This window comes from Triturus cristatus, chromosome 8 (genome assembly GCF_964204655.1).
Source record: "Triturus cristatus chromosome 8, aTriCri1.1, whole genome shotgun sequence".
NCBI classification, from domain to species: Eukaryota; Metazoa; Chordata; class Amphibia; order Caudata; family Salamandridae; genus Triturus; species Triturus cristatus.
The window spans coordinates 777,385,631-777,406,276 of NC_140591.1; the positions used below are offsets into that span (position 1 = coordinate 777,385,631).

A 20,646-nucleotide genomic window follows, 5' to 3' on the forward strand; every position below is an offset into this window, starting at 1 on the left:
ATAAGCAGCCAGGCCTAAGGAAGTAGAGGCCACACAACCTCCTCCCCTTCACAAAAAGCCACTATCCAAAACCTTGTTAAAAGTATGTAATGTGTACCGCTGATTTGTTTAGGTTGCAGAACATTTCATGAGTCAATATCCAATGTCTGTTTTCAATTAATGATTGGCTTAATGTTTGGAACGTCCCAACTCCAGGCATACTGTTGGCATAGATAAACACATTCTGCTAAGGACAGTAATTAGAATTAACATTTTTAGGTTGTGTACACCTTTAATGAATAAACTGTTGAAAAAACAATGGACAACACAAGAGCCTTTAGAATTATGCAATTCTGTCGCCATAGTATTTACTGACAAAGTATGGATTCAGCAAACTCACCTCATACTTTGCAGATTTCAATAAAAATATAGCTTCTAGCCCAAATGGTTAAAACCACTTTTGCCAGAAAATGTGCAGCATAACTTGCCTTTTTGCTGCATGATTTAGATAACTGTACTGAATAATTAGGTTGTCTATTGTCACCTGATGGGGTAAATCACAAAAAATGCACTTCAAGAAGGATCAATACTTAAGGTAAGTAAGAAATGAACAAGTAACTTACCTTCAGTAACACTTTATGATGGATACTTCTAACCACAGATTTCTCTAATTTAAAATAGATACCAAAGCAGTACCTCTCCAGGTGGTGGGTCTGTGGAAATGGCTCGGATCAAAATGTCCTGCAGAACTGAATTAGTGAAATGTCCTTCCCGTCAGACCAGACGGTCAAGCAGTAGTGTTTTGTGAACATGTGTACTGACGCGTATGTTGCAGACTAACAGACGTAAAGGATAAGCACTCTGTATGCCACAGCAGCAGCACCCTTAGCCCTGGTGGGAAGGGACCTCAATCCCTGGATTTTACTCACCTAATGAGCGGAGGCCACCATGACCAGAAACACTCTTGAGAGTCCGGAGATGTAAAGTACAGTTCTGCATGGGTTTGAATGGCTGGCACGAGGAAAGTGAAGACTGAATTAAGATCCCACTGCGGCATCACAAAGGGTTTGGGAGTCAAACCTTTTAGAAACTTCATCACAACAGGTGATTTGAATAAGGGCAACTGGTTCGGTAAACGCAAAAAAGGCTGAAAATGTTGACAAATAACCTTTTTCCGGTGCCCGCTACCAAGTCTTTGCTTGCCTAGGGCTAAAATAAAAAAATAAAACATTTGAAGTTTGGCGTGCAACAGGTCGGTATTTTGTATGCCATAACAGCCTACAAACTAGTTCCAATGGCTATCGTAGACAGAGTGAAGAGAGGCGCCGTGGAGCAAGGATGACAACCACAAGCTCTGGAGAAGATCAACTGCTGCTGCTCAATCTCCATGAAAGGAGGTGCAGATTGCACAGGCTCAGGAAAACGCCCTTCTGCTGTGACATGAGAGTCTGTTAAAGTGGTAGCCTGATCGGAGGACAGGTGCTTATGCCCAGAAGTTCCACATTCTCTTTGCTCAATCAGGAGCCACTAGGATCATTTGGACTATTTCTGATCTTTTCAGAACTCTGGGCTGGCCAGGCTGCGTTGGAAAGGCTCACAGGTACGGGACACCATAGGGTAACATTAACTGGTTCCTCTTGAAATTTCTTCAAAGTGTGGAGTTTTTAACCTTTAAAATATTCACCTAAAATCAACCGAGTAACGAAAACGGAAATACTCACCTGCTATTAGGAGAGATCCCAGTGCTGGATCTTGGTGCCCAGCACTGGCCCTGAAAAGTACTCACGACTGTACTTACCACTAACTCAATTTTCTCCCATAGGAAACCATTGACTGTTTTTCTGTGAAATTTCTTCGGTGTCGATTTTTGCAAACTACAAATATTCTTTAAAAATCGTACCAACTGTGAAAACGTAATTACTTACCTGTTTTAGATAGATGCCCCAGTACTGAGCCTAGGAGCCCAGCACTGGATTACAAAAGTAACGAGAACATACTTCACCCGTAACTTGAATTTTCTCCCATAGGAAACCATTGACTGTTTTTCTTTGAAATTTCTTCAAGTGTCGATTTTACAAACTTATAAATATTCCTTAAAAATCGCCTGTGTAACTTAAACGCAGCTTCTTACACGCAGTTTCTCAACTGCTTACATGTGGTACACTAGTGCTGGATCTATGATTCAACACTGACCTAGAAAAAGTAACTCTAACCCCACTTACCTGCTAAGTGAATTTCCTTCCGTAGGATAACATTGGTAATTTGATTAGAAAAAGTTTCTAAGTGTCAACTTTTAAAATAGCAAAATATTGCTTAAAAATCACAACAGTAACTAAAACGAATTTGCTCACTTGTTCCCAAGACATATTAATTGACGTGGCATGCAAGTCTCCTGAGAAGCTTGTAACATGCATCCAAGCATGACACCGAAGCACCACACTAGTGGCAACTGCTCTACCTAAATAGTCAGTAGGGTCCAGTCTTGAGCGGATGATGTACCTTGTGGTGCCCTGACCATCCTGGATGGCTTAAACCAAACCGGCCCAAAATTCCTCTGGGATCGCAGGCAAGATCTCACCTAAGATGTCCCATAAAATATAGGTATATTTTCTCAGCAAAAGTCTCAAGAGGTTTCAATTAACAGAAGTAGTCATAAGAAAAGAAGGGGGGGGGGGGGTCACCCTACTATTGCACTGAACCCTACACCAGAGAATTTGGTGTTCCGAGTCAAATCATCCAGACCACCTGGTGCAAGCCTAAGGGGTTTGCCAATCTGCTTGCTCACTGGAAGACAGGAACACAGCTTAGACCAGGTGCCCATAAGTGTCAGTAAGGGTTTCGTTAAATGGAAGTTGTGGTTCTGAGTAAGTTTATCCGGGTACCAACCATTAGTCGGTTCTGACTTCCATAGTTAGCTGTTAAATGAAAAACTCCGTTGTGCATCATATTACCATGGCAAAGTGGGTACTCTTCTATTGGTAGCCCAGGAGGAGATCACAACTCAGTCTCCAGGGAAGTGAATAATCCACTGACATTTATCAGATATAAAAATAATAAAAATTATTAGCATCCTAATGTTGTGGAAAATACTCCCCTTCATCACCGTTATGCCCCAAAAGCTGGTTGCCTCCAATCAGAGACTGAACCGAAAAGTTGCTGAGGACTAGGGTGCGGCTTCAAGACAATAGAAGAGTTCTGTGCGAATAGGAATGAATTGAGGCTGGGTGAGTCTGTATGGTATTGAGACGTAACATAAGTCCGGGAGAGAGAGGGATTCAGCTCATAGTTGGAAAGGACTAAAGGAACGTGGTCATCCTCCTGTGCAATCTGACCTGCATCGATGTCGCAGGACCATTACGTATTTTGGTGCCAGAATGAAAGTCAGCTCCAATGTCTGAGAGAAACAATAGGTGGGTTCTATAGGCACAGATGACACTGAGGTAGGACCCGCCAGCAGTATCCCAGATAGGATGCCTCCGCGGAGGCAACATAGCCTTTCTGAAGGTCTCAATCTGTTGCAACATCACCAATGGACGCGTAAACTTGGATTGCATACAATTCAATTCAACTGCAGGACAGGCTCACCGGAGGGGGAGCAAAGCCCAATGACATCCTTGAAAGTGGAGGTCGAATCCCACTTGCCCTTCTTGTGCTTCTGCTTTAATTTCAACAACTGCAAAACTTGGACCAGGGTGGCGACTTGTCGCAGGTGCGTCTTAAGAGCAGGAACAGGCTGGCACACTTTTCTTTGAGCAGGATTGGGACTTTTAAGGCTTCTTTCAGTATTTGACGATCTACATCTTTGCTTCACATTCGTGGATCAGCTTCAGGTTCATAAGGGTGCACTCCCCACAGAACTTGGAGTAATGTACCGAACCAAACACCAGAGGAAGACTGTGTGAAGATTTGTCACGGACATCAGTTACAGCTCCTACAAGGCTTAACCAGTTGTTCCCTTGCACACTGGAAAAAAGAATTTTGAAGAAAAAAAATTAGTCAACTGAGGACGCTCCAGACCCACATATGAAGGTACAGAAAAGAAGCCAGGGTGCTGCGGTGGTACATAGGAGTAGTTCCAGTCATCACTTTCAGGGAAGAATGAAGTTGGCGCAGATCCACACAGCGCCACTTCATAGGGTGCTGGATTAATCTGGTTTAAATCTTCCTTATTCAGTCCGGCACGTGGGGATATTCTAAAGGTGAGGAATTTGCAGTTCGAAGTATCCATCAGAAATATTTTTGTTGGTGAAATACTGAATAGTCAAATGTGTATATTCCTTACATTATTACAGGTACTAACCCTTGTTTAAGTTACTAATTTATACCCTCGGGCGTCCTGGATATTGTTTGGAATTCACCTCTCCACAGGATACCCTGTTTATTTACATATTAAAGAAATTTCGATGGTGCAGATATAGCCACCAGGGCACAGCAGTGCTGTTAGAAGCTCCAAAAAGGTTACAAAAGGGGGCAAGTGACAGTGACCCGAGCCAACTGACTAATTAACAAGTTACTTACCTTTGGTGACATTCTGCCTGGTGGATGCTCCGACTACAGATTCCTTAACTTTAGAATATTTCCCAGGAGCATACTGGATCCAGACGTTTTCTTAGCTGTGCTTCACCGCACAGCTAGGGGGCATCATGCTGCTCCATGTTGACTTTGTTGTGATCGGGAAAGGAGAAAGCAGCGCACCGTACAAGTGCCACCCCTGAATGCTGATATGAGTTTCTTGCTTGACTCCTAATACCCTCCGACGCGGAGCACAAAACTAGTAGAGGTACATTTTTAGATGGTAAAGAGACCATTCTTGAGAACGGTGAGGAAGGAGCGCAGTGAGGAATCTGCAGTAAGAGAACATGCATTGTAAGAGTGCTACCAAAGGTAAGTAACTTCTTGTTCGGAGGGATAATTCTAACCACAGATTCCTCATCTTTTAGAACAGATACCAAAGCAGCACCTCCCGCGTTGGAGGTTCGATGACGTGGGCACAGGCAAAAAAAAAAAAAAAGTCCTGCAGGACTGAACAGGTGAAATGCACTTCACGTCAGACCTGGCTTTCAAGGCAGTAGTGCTGTGTAAACCTATGCACTGGTGTCCATGTTGTGACCTGAGACAATTCAAGAATAGGTACTCCTTGTGCCGGCACAGTGGTGGCAGCCTTGGCCCTGGAAGAATGGGCCCTCAGACCTTATTGTGGCTGCTTTTTGGCCAATGCATAGGAAATCTTAATGCAAAGTACTAAATTACCTTTCTTTGCCCCAGAGAACACCACAAAAACCTTAAACGTCTTTTGAGGTCTAACCGAATGGAGTCTCTCCTCTTGAGGGGTGAGACACGGCAAATAATGTTGGGAGAGTGATGGATTGCCCAACCTGAAAAGGAGTCACGACTTTTAGCAAGAAGGCCTCCCTGGTCCACAGTACCATTCTGTCCATAAAAAAAAAAGTGGTGTAGGGCTGTTTTACTGAGAGAACTTGGAGTTCATTCATGATACAAGCTAAATTTACTGTATTGAGGAAGTCGGTCTTTAGTATCAAAATACGCAGCAAGCACCTGTGCATTGGCTCGAAGGGAGTACACATAAGTAATGTCAGAACCAAATTAAGGTCCCACAAATGGTTTGTGAGGGAACGTGTGTTAAACCTTTAGACTGCATAACAAGTTATTTAACCAAGAATGGGTTGTCCGATAAATCCAGAAAAGCCTGATAAACAGCCTTTAATAGTGCCTTGTCATTGGGTTCCACTTTTCCAATAGGGACTGGGCGTTTGTTGGGCAACATAAATGTTGGGATTGGTGCCAGACTGATTTTATGCACCCCTTGGGATATGTTGTCCTACATGCCAGCTAGATCACAGTTCCACCATAAATCCCAATAACCTAGACGGGTTGTGAATGGTTTGGAAAACCGCATAAAATGACAACCCTGATCCCTCCCAGGAATCATGGTAACAGATCTAGCACCTTTTCACCAAGTATTTCATGCACTCTAAAGGAGAGATAGAAGGACACAAAGAGGGAATTTCAATATTTATTGAACTACTGTGATTCTTGTATGAAGTATATGCGCTGCAATGATCGATAGAGAGAAGCAGATAAATGATCAGAAGTATAAGAACGGTGAAGAGAATGAACAATTCCACCATTGTGCTAAGACAGTGTATATGCTGCCATATAAGCACTGAGTAAAGAGTGCTCCTACTATACATTCCCTAATCTAATAGTATAGGGTGTGTGTGTTCTGCCAAGAATCCCCTATAAGATGATCTAACTACCCTTTACCTGGAAGCAATGTATGTAGATCCCCGTCTTGGTCACAGGTTGGACATCCATCATCGCAGAGAGATCAACAAGAACCCGCTAAACTGAAAACGCCAACACAGCGATGATCTCGCAAGTGACAGCCATGTGCTCCTCTCTCTCGAGCACAATGGTGCATGTGCATTTATTACAATGGCATACATACTTCTGTGTTGATTTTTCAGCTGAGATTGTGTATTGTCTCTTTGATAGCAAGGTTACCTCATGAATGAAATAACAAATAGCATTTGCACAATGCGCGTCGGGGTTTTGTATGAAATGTTCAAGGTGTCGTGATAGTGTTCTTGTGAATTGGTTCTGTAAGTGAAGTGGTTTCGGAGAAACTAACTGCACTATCATACAAGCAAATGTGTGTTAAAAGTCACTGCATTAAAGAGAAATCAACTTAAGGAACGTAGGCATGTAAAAATGCTAGTGTTTCTTACTGGGCCTAACTGAGCCACGTGACACTTACTCCACTGACATAAGTCGACTAAAAGCTATCCAATCTTAAGAAAGCTATGCATAAGAATGCTATAGCTTATATATTTAAAAAGATGTTAAAAAATGCTATTCACGTTATATAAAAAAGGCAATCGTAAATTTTGAAAGCCAAAGTATACAGAAAGATTTAAAATTGTAAAAGTAGCTTCATAAAGCAAAATTAAAAACAATTTAGGACATTAAAAAGTTCCCACCAAACAAAATAGCCAATTGTTAATGTGTTCCGATAAGTAGATAAAACATTTTAGTTCCCAGCTACCGCAGATGATGATTCCAAAGGCACACCTCGGAGCAAGTTTATGGAGCAAATATGTTCCAGGCCAGTGGAAGGTTCGCAGAACCGGACTCAAGATCCATTTCACCAAGATACAAATGGGCCTTTAAGGGGGCAACCAATTGGGTTCCTAGGCACAAGTCAAAGGCACCCTCGAAAGCGCACATCAGACACCAGAATAGAGGCTGTACGCTGTGGAGTCAAACAGGCCAAAAGGACAGGAACCAATACTCCTTCAGTTCCTGAGGAAACGGTGTGCTGAAGCATTGTACAATGCGTTCACGGCACAGGAGGACACGTGTTAGTGCCAGTTTTATTCGATCTCGAAATTGGACATTCGTTGCGGAGCAGAACAATTTAAATCACAGTCCAGACAATCAGGAAGAGGACCAACAAAAGACCTCCAAAGACGCTTCCAAGCACCGAGAGAATGAATGATGGAATGATTCAGAAGACTGCCTAGAAGGTGCTAACAGAACAAGAGCCCAGACTCTTAACCTCTTATGTGCCCATGACGAGATGGTCTCGTCATGGAGCACAGTCGCGCTGTGCCCATGACGAGACTATCTCGTCATGACACCCACCCACTAGTGAAGCGCCAGGCACAGGAGGGGGAAAGGCCTGGCACCCAAGGGGTTAAAGTGCACTACTCCCATGGTATGGGATGTGATGTATCCTGAGCATATTTCACAATCAAAGTTCTTAGTAAATCAACACAGAGAGGCCAAATTTCATACCTCGTTACTCGCGACGCTGTTTCTCATGGGTACCTGTTTTTTTCTTGCTACATAGAGAATAACTGGAGAGACTATATATCTTGTCTCGTGGAACAGGACCACGATTAAAATTTGGGTATTTTTATATATTCACTATAGCTACTACTTAATTGGAACTTTGCTGGTCAACTTGGAACACTGTGTAATATTAGCCCTGAGGAAGTCTGATTCACATCACAAAAAGACGAAACATGTGTTGGCGGCTAGGACTGTTCTTGGAGAAGTTTTAAAGAAATAAAAGAAGATTAAGAAGACCTCTCTGTGTTGATTCACTAAGAACTTTGACTGATTGTGAAATATGCTCAGGATACATCTCTTTTTTCTTGTCTAAACGGTGTAGAATTTCTATACCTTCGGTTATATGGTGGGTGGCCGTTACCATATCCTTAGAACTACCACAATTTTGATTTTTGAATAACTCACAACTCTGCGCAGTTGATACCCAGCTATCCGTTCTGTGTAGTAATGTTAAAAATTTGGTGCACCAACTCTAAAGTGTTGTGTAAAATCAGTGTGAAGTAGCGACTATATCTCTGAAGAGGACATTGCAACTTGAAGATCAAATATCTCCTTGGCAGATGTTGAGGTCACATCTTTCTGAAACGGTGAGGCTTTCAGTCTGCTCAAGGCGTCACAGTGCACGTTTGAAAATGTTATCAAAGGCCATAATGCCACCTCCCTAACTGCAAGAGCAGGAGGAAACAATACTTGTGTACAAGTCACAACAGAAGAAACTGTGACAAGATAAGCAATGCCAGGTCTCATTCCACAGCAACCTTGATCATTCAACATCAAATAACACCCATTCGAGAGTACTCTGAAAGCCGGATAAATCACAGCTGCAGGGGACCCCCTCTAGTAGCAAGATAAAATTGCTACGGAAGCATTACATGCACCGTGGAGTGACACCTTCTTGTACACAAAGGTGCCATTCAAAGCCCTCTCGCAGCCAGAGACGCTGAGAAAGATTTCAGAATTGTTATCACAGCAACAGAATTTGAAAGGTAATTCCCAATACTCATGTACATACCTTTCCCCTAACGCTTTATATCTGCCTACTTGGTGTTGTAAGCAGTATTGGATATAAAAAGTAGAAATCGGCAGAGTAATGAACCCGTGGATTATCCAATCTGCGGAAGGTGTTTCAGCAACAGTGAATGGCAGACTCTTTTTTTCTCTTTGAGTAACATAGTGTATGCCACATTCTTGCATGCCATGAGTATTTGCAGTTTTGTTAGTTGGTTTGGTCAAAACAAGCTTGTGGAATTAAAATGTCGCCATGGTACGCAACCAGAACGAAGTATCTGAAGCGTCCAATTAAGTAGCAACATGGATCTGTGATTGCCCATGTTATAAAGTGGACAGGTCATGCTGTATAATGTAAATTGTTGACAACACTAGGTTTCCCAGGGAGTATATTCTACAAGATGAAGTTGTCATCCTATTGTCTTCTACCGCTCAAGTGTTTTCTAAATTAGCCCTCTCAATTTCACACAGTATTTCAGCAGCTTTTTTGCTGAGAAACCTTTCATATTTCATTATATATTGCATACAAGAAGAGTGTTTGATGTCGTTTCGAGGGCCTAACAAGAAGTCCCACAAATCTAGGTCGCCAGAAAGAAGGGCCAAGTTTTCTTCACCTGGGACAGTGTCAAGGTTTTTAGCCAATTAATCACAAGTTCCCAACACTAAGATGTTGCCACCCCCGAGTCTTCTGTCTGCGCATCATGCTGTCAGGCCTGCCAATTTTAAAGCCTTTGGGGTAGCCCAGGAAGCATGCTTGACATTCGTTAGTATTTGACGCCCATACTAACCATTCCGTCCAATTGGTGTCTGACGAACGTATGTGCCATTGCGTAGCATGGTATCTAATGTTTACTCCCTATATTTTGAAAACTGCTGCCAGTTTTCAAAACGTGCAAATGTAGGAAGGCGTGCGGTCTTCAAAGATTTTATCTTAGCTATACCAAGACAAAGTTTGATGCATAGTTTTGTTCAGGAAAATCATTTGTTGTGGTATCAGGCAAGCTCTAAACAAAGCCTTGTTCCCCTGAACCTGCCAGTCCTTTGTCCCCTAGTATTTACATCAATAGTACCCCTCCAAAAGTCAAACCCTTGTGTGGACAGCTGGAAAAGAAAGGAAGCAGCATATATCAGCTTGGTGTTGGTCAGCATATTTTACTTTGCAGGTGATGGTGCAAGCCTATAATAATAAGATACTGGGTCTAATGGATCATCAAGAAATATAGGCAAACTTCTGCGCAAATGTCTTTTAACTACCCTATAGTGGTGTAGGGCAATGTTCCAACTGTGTGTAATCCAAAACAGCACGTGCAGAATATAATTCTTGTAATGTTGGAAACAAAACTTTTAATGACAATTAGACGTACCTTTGTACAGTTCATCATACGAAAAAACATTAGAATGACCCAGATCTTCTAGCATTTATATACTTGTTCCACATCCCAATAGTCGGACAAAGTGCTAGGGGTGGCAATGCCATTTGAAGAAAGTTTAAACAAATATGGAAATGTTCAGTGGGGCCATACACATCATACAATACCCTACGCTAAACAATACCATCAGGAACTGGAACAGCTGAATTGTTCACCAGGGAAAGGTCGCTTTGTTCTAGGTGTGATGGTCAATGTGGTTTGAGAACCAAGTTCACCAGTTGTACTGCAGAGCATTCTGGGAGATAGAATCCGCAAGCCGTGTAAGAAGCATGAAAAAGAGTCACTAAACCAATTAGAAGCAGGAAAAAGACAAGTCACTAAACCAATCCAAAGGACCAGAAAAAGTAACGTAATTGCAATCTAAAGATACAACCATGGAGAAACTAAGTATGTCTGTTTCAGTCAAGGATGGAAAACACACAGTTTCAGTCGAATCGGCAGAGGTGGACCAGATTAATCGAATGAGAAGTCATCAAAGTAGATAAAGCAGCCATAGGCAGTTCGATCTATTTTTGGCAGCTCGCAGGTTTTTTTTTTTTTTTTTTAAAGAACTGGGAGAGGACTCGATCTGTGGTACATTAACATACACAGCATTCTTGTCAGGATTCCGAATTGAAAACTGTTTCTGTACTTGACGATTGTATAGTTGTTGTAACAGGCAGAAAGGATACTTCGTCGTTGTTTACTGTTCTCTGACAATGGAGTGGGGATGCTTCATCAGTTATTAACACTTCCAGCTGAAATTCTTGTATGGTAGCGAGAAGAGACAGGTAGCTGCCCAGGAGCCTACGGGTCTTACTGTGGAGAATCGGCCACATAAGGTCGTTTGATCAGATCAATGGAGACAAATCTCTTCTTTATGACCGGCAAGAGGCAGAAGAACTAAAATACGAATACCTTCAACAGCCAGGACAGGCACCGGCCCAAATTCTTTCTTGTCCACAATTTTCTCCCTGACCCAATCTACGGGATCCAGCCAGGCCTTGCCGGTACATCCTTCACTTCCCCAGTAGCGGTGCGTTTTATTTGGACGTTGATTTGTCCATCCCAGAAACTGTTCAGTTCCTGTAAAACAGCCAGACATTCATTTAGATCAAATGGTGTTTCCGACGCTGCTGTGCTGGGACTGTCAAGGTCTGGGACCCACATCTTTACCCCAAACAGGATTTCATAGGGAATTCGACAACCCAGGGATTTTCTAGGCAGATTGTTCAGTGCCCTTTGGACTCCATATAGATGATGGGCCCAACTGCGACCTGAGCCTAGTACCCTAGCTGCTAAAGACTGCTTTAAGTCCTGGTTTTTCCTCTCCACAACCGTGTTTCCCTCGGGATGGTACGGGGGAAAAGAGTAACACAGGGTCCACCCAAACCTCTGATGACCATTTTGTAAGCTAGGGCTAAACATCAGTCCTTGTTGGGATTATAGCGTGCCTCTTGCATATATCACGACAATGTGGGGAATCTGGGAACTGTATTCTCTAGTGCCAGAATTAGAGCCTTGAGTTCAGCCAGCTGTGTGGTGCAGTATATAGGTTTTCTCAGGACGTAATTCTCCACCATGCATGCAGCCTTTCACCACTGCGCACGTGCGGAATATTGGCGCTTTGTCCTTACGGCAGGCTGGGCAGAGCCCTTCGTGTATATAATGTTATCATAGTGTTCTAGAGATAATATTTCATTAGGTAGAGGGGATTCTTGGACATATTGCAGAAAATCTTGTGTTTGTAGTGTTGAGTCAAATCTTAGGTCTACATCTGTTGCGGTGATTAAGTTAAACCACTGTATCCAACTTGGATGAAATGCTTTTGCGTTTGAAACGCTTGATGGTGACTGCTTCTAGAGTCGGCACTGGGGTAATGGCAATAATGTATTTTCGCTGAGCCAGTGCTCTCTCTCACAACAGCAGTCTGTACCGCCATCAATATTCTTTCAGTAGGTGGCAAACACATTTCAGCAGTGGTGTATAAATGTAAATTATATGCAGGGGGTACAGTGTCACCTTCATTGAAGGTTGCATAGGTGTATCCTGATGCGCCTCCCCCCCCCCGGATTGTTGAGTTTACACATGTGTAAGTGTTTTAATAATCATAATCCACATTTGTAAAGCGCAAACAATCACCCGTAAGGGTCTCTAGGCGCTGGGGGCAGTCGGGAAGATTAAGCAAGCTATTGCCCAGAGTCACATGGTGCTGGGCTAATCTGCCACCGGCGCCGGGGATCGAACCGTGATCCCCAGATTCCGGAGTCAGTAGCCCTGGCGCCACACCTCTTCCCAGTGGTGTATAATTATCTGGTACTTCATTCTGTTTATAGGTGTGAAATAACCCTATTGTGTTGTCTGCTTTCGGGAATGTAACCCATAAATAGAACACCTATGTCCTATATAGTTAGTTTACCTCCGCCACAAAGGTAATATCTCCACCCCCAAGTGTGAAAGTATGTTGTAATAGTTTTAGTAACCACATGTCAAGTTTTCAGCAATGTTAAGTGCTGTATCACGTTTGTCTGCAGATATCATTGTGTATGAATTTCAGAGAGGGTAACACAATGGGAACAAATCTTTTGAAGAGTTCAAGCTTGAACAACCTACACCCAATACATAGGTGTTATCTACTAAGCTGAGGAGAATAGTCCCTACCACCACAGATGGCTCCGTAAAGAGATAAGCAGGGGTCTCCGAGTGTGCACAAGAGAACTACTAAGGCGATCCATTAAATAAGAACCCAAACTACCATCGTTGGCGGTGCCATGTTGTATAGTTTCCACTGTTCCAGTAGGAACTGCGCACTTGTTGTGCAACATAAACGTTGGCATTGGTGCCAAACTGATTCTATGAACCTCCTTGGGATATGTTGTCCTAGGGGCCAGCTAGTTTACAGTTCCACCATAAGCCCCCATAACCTAGATGGGTAGCGAATGGTTTGAGCAACCTCAGAATATGACAAACCGAATCCCGCTCAAGAATCGTGGTAACAAATCTATCATCTCTTCGCTCAGTCACTTGCACGCTCTCAGATAGATATACAAGAAGGACACAAAGGGGTGTTTTCAATATTTATTGAACCATTGTGATTCTTGTATAAAATATATGTACTACAAAGATCAAAAGACAAAAGCAGATAAAAGTATCAGGACGGTAAAGAGAATGAACAATTCCACCATCGTGCTAGGACAGTGTGTATATGCTGGCATACAAGTACTGAGTATAGTGTACTACTATGCGTTCCCTAACCGAATTGTCTAGGTGTGTGTGTTCTGCCAACAATTTCATATAGGATGATCTAACTCCCCTTTACCTGGAGGCAAAGTATGTAGGTCCATGTCTTGGTCACAGGCTGGACATCCCTCCTCGCAGAGGGATCAACATGAACCAGCTATGCTGATACTCCAACACAACGATGACCTCGCATGAGACAGCCAAGCATGGACGTGCATGTGCATTTATAACAATGGCATCCATGCTACCGTGCGGATGGCTCAGCTCAGCTGACGTTGTTTATTGTCTATTTGATAGCAATGCCTGCTATACGAAATAACTAATAACATTTCCACAATGTGTGTCGGGGACCTTGGACGAAATGTTCAAGGTGTTGCAATAGTGTTCTTGCAAAGTGGTTTTGTAAGCAAAGTGGTTATGGAGAAACTAATCCTGCATTGTTATGCAAGCGTGAGTGTCAAACGTCATTGTGTGAAAGAGAAGGCAACTTCAGAAACGTGGGCAAGTTAAAATGGCAGTGTTTCTTACCGGGCCTAACTGAGCCATGTGACAGCCCATTGAAAGTCCTTGGTGGGACAAAAATAAATGTGAGACAGCTTGGCTTTCAAAGGATCTGTTCTGCGGATTCCACACCGGGCCACAACTTCTTCCCTGGTGGAAGCATATATAGACTTTGTGGAAGGGTGTCTGGCAGTAAGGAAGACATCCACAACTTCAGGTGGCAAGTCAAACACTGTCAACTGCCTCCGCTGAATCTCTACACATGAAGTGCAGAAGTACAGGTGGAGAGCCCTGCCCTGCTGTTGTGTGAGAAGAGCTTTCCGAAGAGGTAGAAGGATTGGATGGAAGAAGATTATGGTCAGCAGTTTGGGGTATCATGCTCCTAGTCCAATCGCTAACCCGAAAACTGGGACCTTGTTATTCCTGAACTTCTGCTAAGCTCTGGGCAGGAGAGGCAGAGGCAGGAAATCATATAGGACTCCTGCCCCTCTCCAATTAAATCACATGTCTTACAGAGGACCTTGGCAGGGTCTGTGCCACACAAATGTTAAGGACACGGTGTGTCCTCGGCAGTGGCAAAAAGATCTAGACTGAATTATCTCCACTGTCGGAAAAAACACCGGGGGTGTACATGTCGGGGTGTTGCCGCTATTCAGGATCTGCCAGGTACAGCTGTGGAGCTGACCACCCTGGTGTTCAACAATCCCACCAAGATGTTCATAATCTGGAAGATATCCTGATGTTCCAAACACCTCCACAGTCGTAGAGTTTCTTGGCACAGGACCCATGACTCCAATCGGTCATTGTTGTAGTACCAGATGGTGGTGGTTTTGTCTGTGGGAACCTGTACCAACCCTTGATGGACAGTCGGAAGAACTCCAATGACCAGCAAATGGCTCGCAACTTCAACAGATTGATAACAAGGAAGTTTTCTGCTGGACAGCGGAGTCCTCTGATCTCCACCTGTCCCTGGTTGCCTACTTGACACAGCAGTCTGCTGCTGGTCAGGTTGCAGTAGGACAACCACCACTGCAGATCTTGTGCAGTGCCCTCCGAAACCTGGATAACATTTGGCACATTTCCTAGGCGCTGGGCCCACAGACTTCAGATCCCACTGTAAAGTCCACACATGCCACTTGGAGAAGGGGACAAGCAGGAGGCCAACAGGACAGTAAGCGCTAGAGCTAGTCTCACCGAGATCCAGGACAGAGGCTGAAACATTGTGATCATAGCCCGAATGTCCTGAACTTATTGTAATGAGGCAAGACAGAATAGTGTCTAAAACTGCTCCTATAAGAAGGATACCTCTGCAAAGCAGTCAGGTATGACTTAAGAGGAGCACATATCCATCTTACTGTAAGAGGTGTGAGGCTGACACCCATGTGACCATCACAAGCATAGCAGTCTCAGAATTAGGGACGGGTTGTTACTCTTGCTATTTCCTCATGTTAAAGAAAGATGGAGACCATCGTCCTATCTTAGATCTTTATCCATGCGGAAGGACAGATTTGAAATGCTCTGAATGGCCGAGATGGTATCTGCCCTGGATTCGGGTGGCTGGATGATAGTTTTAGACCTGCAGGATGAAAGCAATGCTAAATGGTAATGTGCTACTCTGCAGTGAATTTGTGCACCTCAGAAGTGACAGAGCAGAGTTGAATGTATGTGCCATCTGAGGGAGCGTCATTTCCTTTCTGTCAGCGCTTTCGAACGTGGATCTGAAGCTTCGCTGCCTTTTTTTCGGTTTAAAAGTTCTTCAAATTGTTTTCCAGTGTGCAAGGTAACGATGCCTCCCACCCCCTCTATGACAGTCACAGCATCATTTGAATCCAGTCATTTTAAAACACGTCAGTGACAGACTCGCAAGGTGTGCCTTTGGTGTCTAGGCTCTGAAAAGGACTGTCATGCGATGAATGTGCTCTCTTGCACCCAGTGGCGATCAGAGACCATGAAGTAAAGCTGGATGTTGGAGAAATACAAGATGCTGAATTAAGAAACAGAGGTTTGGGAAATTATGCATGGTGTGACTAAATTATGTTGAAGGTTAGACTAAGAAGCAAAATCAGGTTGAAAAAAGTCAATTAAGATATTTGAGGCTCGATGGGATTTGAAGTGATGTTATTCAACTTGTTAGACTATGCATCACAGATTTGTATAGTCTGTTAGAGCTAAGATAGGCAAGAGAAGTAGATTTGTGCTAAAATGGTGCCTGCCTTGCAGAGTGCCCTTTTGATTTTGCAAAAGAGTTGGTTAAATTAATACAACACACTAAAGTAAACAGGCTAAAAGTACGTGGGACTCCATAACAAAGATCCCAGTGAAAGCAGGAAGTAGAGTAAAGAAACGGGATGGTAGTGTGTTTTACAACTTGGAGCATTCACAGAGGCAAACTTAGCCAAAAGTAAAGAAACTATCGGACACTGGTCACGTGTGAAAAGAGCAACCCTACATTTGGAGGACAGAAAATGGATCAAAATAGGGCATGCATGTGAAAATAAATTAGACAGGTGAGAATTAGGAGAAGGAAAATTTGAAAAATAAAAAGACATCTACTAACAGACTCTAAAGATTCACTGTAATGACAGTAAAGGACATTTTTACATGCAGTACTTAGTGGAAAGGAATTGGAAGGACCGCAAGGTTTACCTTCTTAACTAAGATCAATCCATACAGTCTGTCCTTAGTTAAATCAATGATATTAATATTATGGCTTAAATGGTAATCCTCTTCTGCAGTGCTGCAATTTAGCAGGATACATTTTAAATGGGCATTTTAAAAATATAGAGAAGCATTGGGTGGGTTTCAAACCTTTTTGTACACCTAAATTTAATTTGAAAGGGATGGGCAACATTGTATTTATGCTAACAGATGCCGCATACGGACTCAAAGAATCAGGACTAGCAGAAGATGAAGAATGGACACTCCAGGAAAATGCTCTAACAGGGCAGACTTTCACTATCATAATCTCAGGGATGGGGCTGGGGGCACTCAAGGAAAGTTTTCTGTAAAAGTAGTAAACGGGGGGGGGGGGGGGGGCGGGGACGACGACGGGGGAAATGGCCAAGATGGCAGACAGGTGAGGCGCACTTTCAGCTCTCTCCGCTTCTCGCCATCAGACTCCATTGCAAACAGCCCCTTCATGTGGAGTCATGCCCCAGTTAGTGTGCTGTGACCCCTGGAGGAGAGGGGCAAATCCTGAGAGCAACTCCAGCCCTCTAACGCCCACCCAGAGCTCTAGAAGGCTGGGTGTAGACCGGACGGACAGCAGCCTGGAGGCCTGCCAGAGCAATAGCGACGCACACGCCCCACTCTACTGCTCCAAGGAACTAGATTCGCTCTGGGGAGATCCTCTGGAGGCCGCATGCCTGCCTGAGTCTGTTTGGCGGCTGGACCACAGTCAGATGTAGCTCTGAGCGGAGTTGGGATCGCCGCTGGGAGACCAAGGGAGGCGATTGGTGCAGTCTGGTGCGGGCCATTATACGCATTGCCCTCAAGATGCGGGCCCGTGGGCAGAGGCCGAATTAAAGGAGACAATGTGGATGGGCTGCGAGCGGTCTTGACCCACCCCCACAGATCAGGGTGAACAGACCGGGGGCAGCGGCCTCTGGGATGTCCCCCTGAGCAACGCAGCCATTGGGCCTACATGGCGGCCCGGGTTCCCTCTGCATCAGCCCTAGTGGACCAGTTGGACGGGCCTAGGAGACTGGCGTGCTCCACTCACCCCCGAAGAAAGCCGCCCACACATGGAGAATGGCAGGTTGGTGAATTTTAGAGACCATGCCCGTAGCTGGAACTCTACGGGATGGAGGAGCTGCGACGCTCATCGGGCGGTCGAGCCCCCTCCTGCTGAGGACCAGATGCTGCACAGAGGTGAGGAGAGTGGGGGGGGGGCAGTAGTCGCCTCACCCTTCGCATGTGGCCCCACTTGCCTGGGATACCCCAGCCCTAACAGCCACACACAGAGGGAATAGCGGGACATCTCCCACAGCAAAAGCAGATTGGGGGCCACCGAGCCCGACTAAGATGGAGAGCAGGTCCTGCTGATCCCCTGGACCCCAGCTGTCGCTGGTGTTTAGCCTGCCCCAGAGGAGGAGATTGGACAGACCCTGGCCTCAACGCCCACCTAGCCTATCCAGCCTATGCTTTAGCCTCAACTATCTGTTCTTATCGGAGGTCACAGCGCCACACACCCGCTTTCCTACTGCTGAGAAACGGTAAGCGGTGGTTAGGGGAAAGTCCGACCCTCCCCACTAGATTGCCTTGCTGACCGCTGACTGGGTAATCTCTCCCAGGACTGTCCCCAGCTCCTGGCCCACCTGAAGGACCACGATCTGACACCCGGAAGCCTGTTGCCACCCATCTGGACTCCCGGTACCACCTAAATCTTGGACACCTGCTGGTTGGGGGCGGCCCTTTTCAGCCTCCCACCATGGCCTCAGGAAAAAGCAAGAAGGACAGGACAGTTAAAGAAATGCTCCTCAAACAATCTGGGGATCAGGGCGGGGACCTAGCTTCGACAAAGATCACGAAGGAGCCCTCAGACTCACTGAAGCGACAATTACCAGTCATTACCTGGGGCGTTGTTCACCTCACTGTGAAAAGACCTCCAGTCGGTCAAGAGAGAATTAGCTGGGAAGCTCAGGGAGGTTCGCTTGGACGTAGAAGACCTGGGAGATAGGGTTTCTACTCTGGAGAACCATGAACAGTGGCGTGATGAGGAGATAGAGCAACTCCAACAAGAGATCCTGTGCCTCAGAGATCAACATCCGGGCCTGCACGCTCAGGCCGAGGACCTAGAGAACAGTTCCAGGAGTAATAACATTCGCATTTGAGGCTTTGCATCTGGGGCAGAGAGAGCAGACAAAGCTACTTTTGTGACAGAGTCGATCATATCTTTCCTCAAAGCTTCTCCAGACACAGAGGTCAAGCTCCAACCCACCCAGAAAGTTGGCCCCAGGAGATCCCCGGCTGGGCCCACCTCCCCCCCACCAGATATACTAACTTGCGTTCATGATTTTACCCTGAAGGAGAAAAAAATTATACAGAGCGCCAGAGTAAAGCAACCCATCCAATTTTAAGGTCATACACCAGTCCTGTGTAAGACCTGGCGGTGTCAACCCTCCAGTAGCGCAAAGCTTTTGACCCATTATCTCGCATCTGCGAGAGATTGGGGTGTCCTACTCTTGAAGGAACCCCTTACGTCTAGTCTTCCGCCTGGAAGGGAATCATCAGCTCAGTTCTCTGGATGAGGCAAGCCGCCTACTAGACCCGAGCGAGGCGATGCGGCCGCGAGGAGGAGGAACACTGCGACCAGAAGAGCACGAGATCCTCCCCAGCTAAACTAAACCAAAAAACCATTGCCAGAGAGACAGGTGGTCCTAGTCACACTGGCCAGAGATCCACCTGGGCCGATGACAGCATAACAGACACAGCACTCCCTCACCTTATCTACGTACTTTTCTGCTTTTCTCTCACTTCTATGGGGCTAGGTGGGGAGCGGGGCCACTGACATTTTTGTTTCCGACTAGTACTCCATGGAGATCTACACCTTGGACAATTATATTTCTCTTGACATTAGTTGGTTACTGTTTATGTGGGCCAGTTGGGCCTCTAGTTATGGGTTTTTGTTGGACCTGGTGACAAAAACACACACACCTCTCGACACCGCCCGCACGCAAATGAAACGAACACCTGTGATTGGACGATACAGTGGTGCGGTAAGGCAGCACAGGGCAAAACCAAGTGCAGCTTCTCACTGGAAACCGCCATGACTAACCAATTAGTGGTTCTCACCCTCAATGTCAAAGGCCTCGATCATGCGCTGAAACTGAGCTTGGTTCTTACACGGAAAATTTAGGGGCACACATGCTTACTGCAGGAGATGCATCTGCTCCCCAAAGACCAACACAGACTTCGCTCTAAGGCCTTCCCCCATCATTATTTTTTGTCCCTCCCATCCAAGTCGGCTGGGGTGGAGATTGTGACAAACGCCTGGTCTCAGAAGTGTATCGACTGACAGGTCCAACAACTGAGGTCCCAAAATCCAAGAGCCAGATATGCTGGGAGACTGAAATAGGCTGGGAACTTACGGTAAAGGAGTGGGGAGACATCTACTATTGGGCACGGCATATCCCCCATAACATTGCCAGTATTGAAACAGCCACGAAAATCACTACCTATTGGTACTATAAACCCCACAGACTGAACAAATATAACCCGTCCAAATCTCCAGAGTGTTGGCGCCAATGCAGGCTCCCTGGCACACTGCTACATATCTTGTGGGACAGCCTGAAACTCAAGGCTTACTGGTCGCTGGTACTTACAGACATTGACACCCACTTCGACACGGAACTTCCCAGATTCCCACCTTACATAGTCCTGGGTCGCCTCCCTAATGCTCATACCTTTCCTCTTCGAACACGGCGGGGCAGACAGATTGGCCTAGCCCTGGGCACAGCCTTACAGAATATGCTATCCCACTGGGGTGCAGGGCAGATTCCCACAAACTTAGGCTGGCTGCACCATCTGTGGCACATAATAGGGATAGAACGCATAACATTACACAGTGCCCCGGAGACAACTGTCCCTAAAATGCTGATTTAACATTTTTTGTCTTTGCCGATTACACCAATAA

At 45.2% G+C, this 20,646-nt stretch overlaps 1 protein-coding gene across 2 annotated transcripts in view; it reads right to left on the bottom strand.

Annotated features, from left to right (window-relative positions):
* AP1S2 (adaptor related protein complex 1 subunit sigma 2) overlaps nt 1-20,646 on the bottom strand; it is a 116,173-nt gene that overhangs the window by 21,168 nt on the left and 74,359 nt on the right. The window lies entirely within an intron of this gene.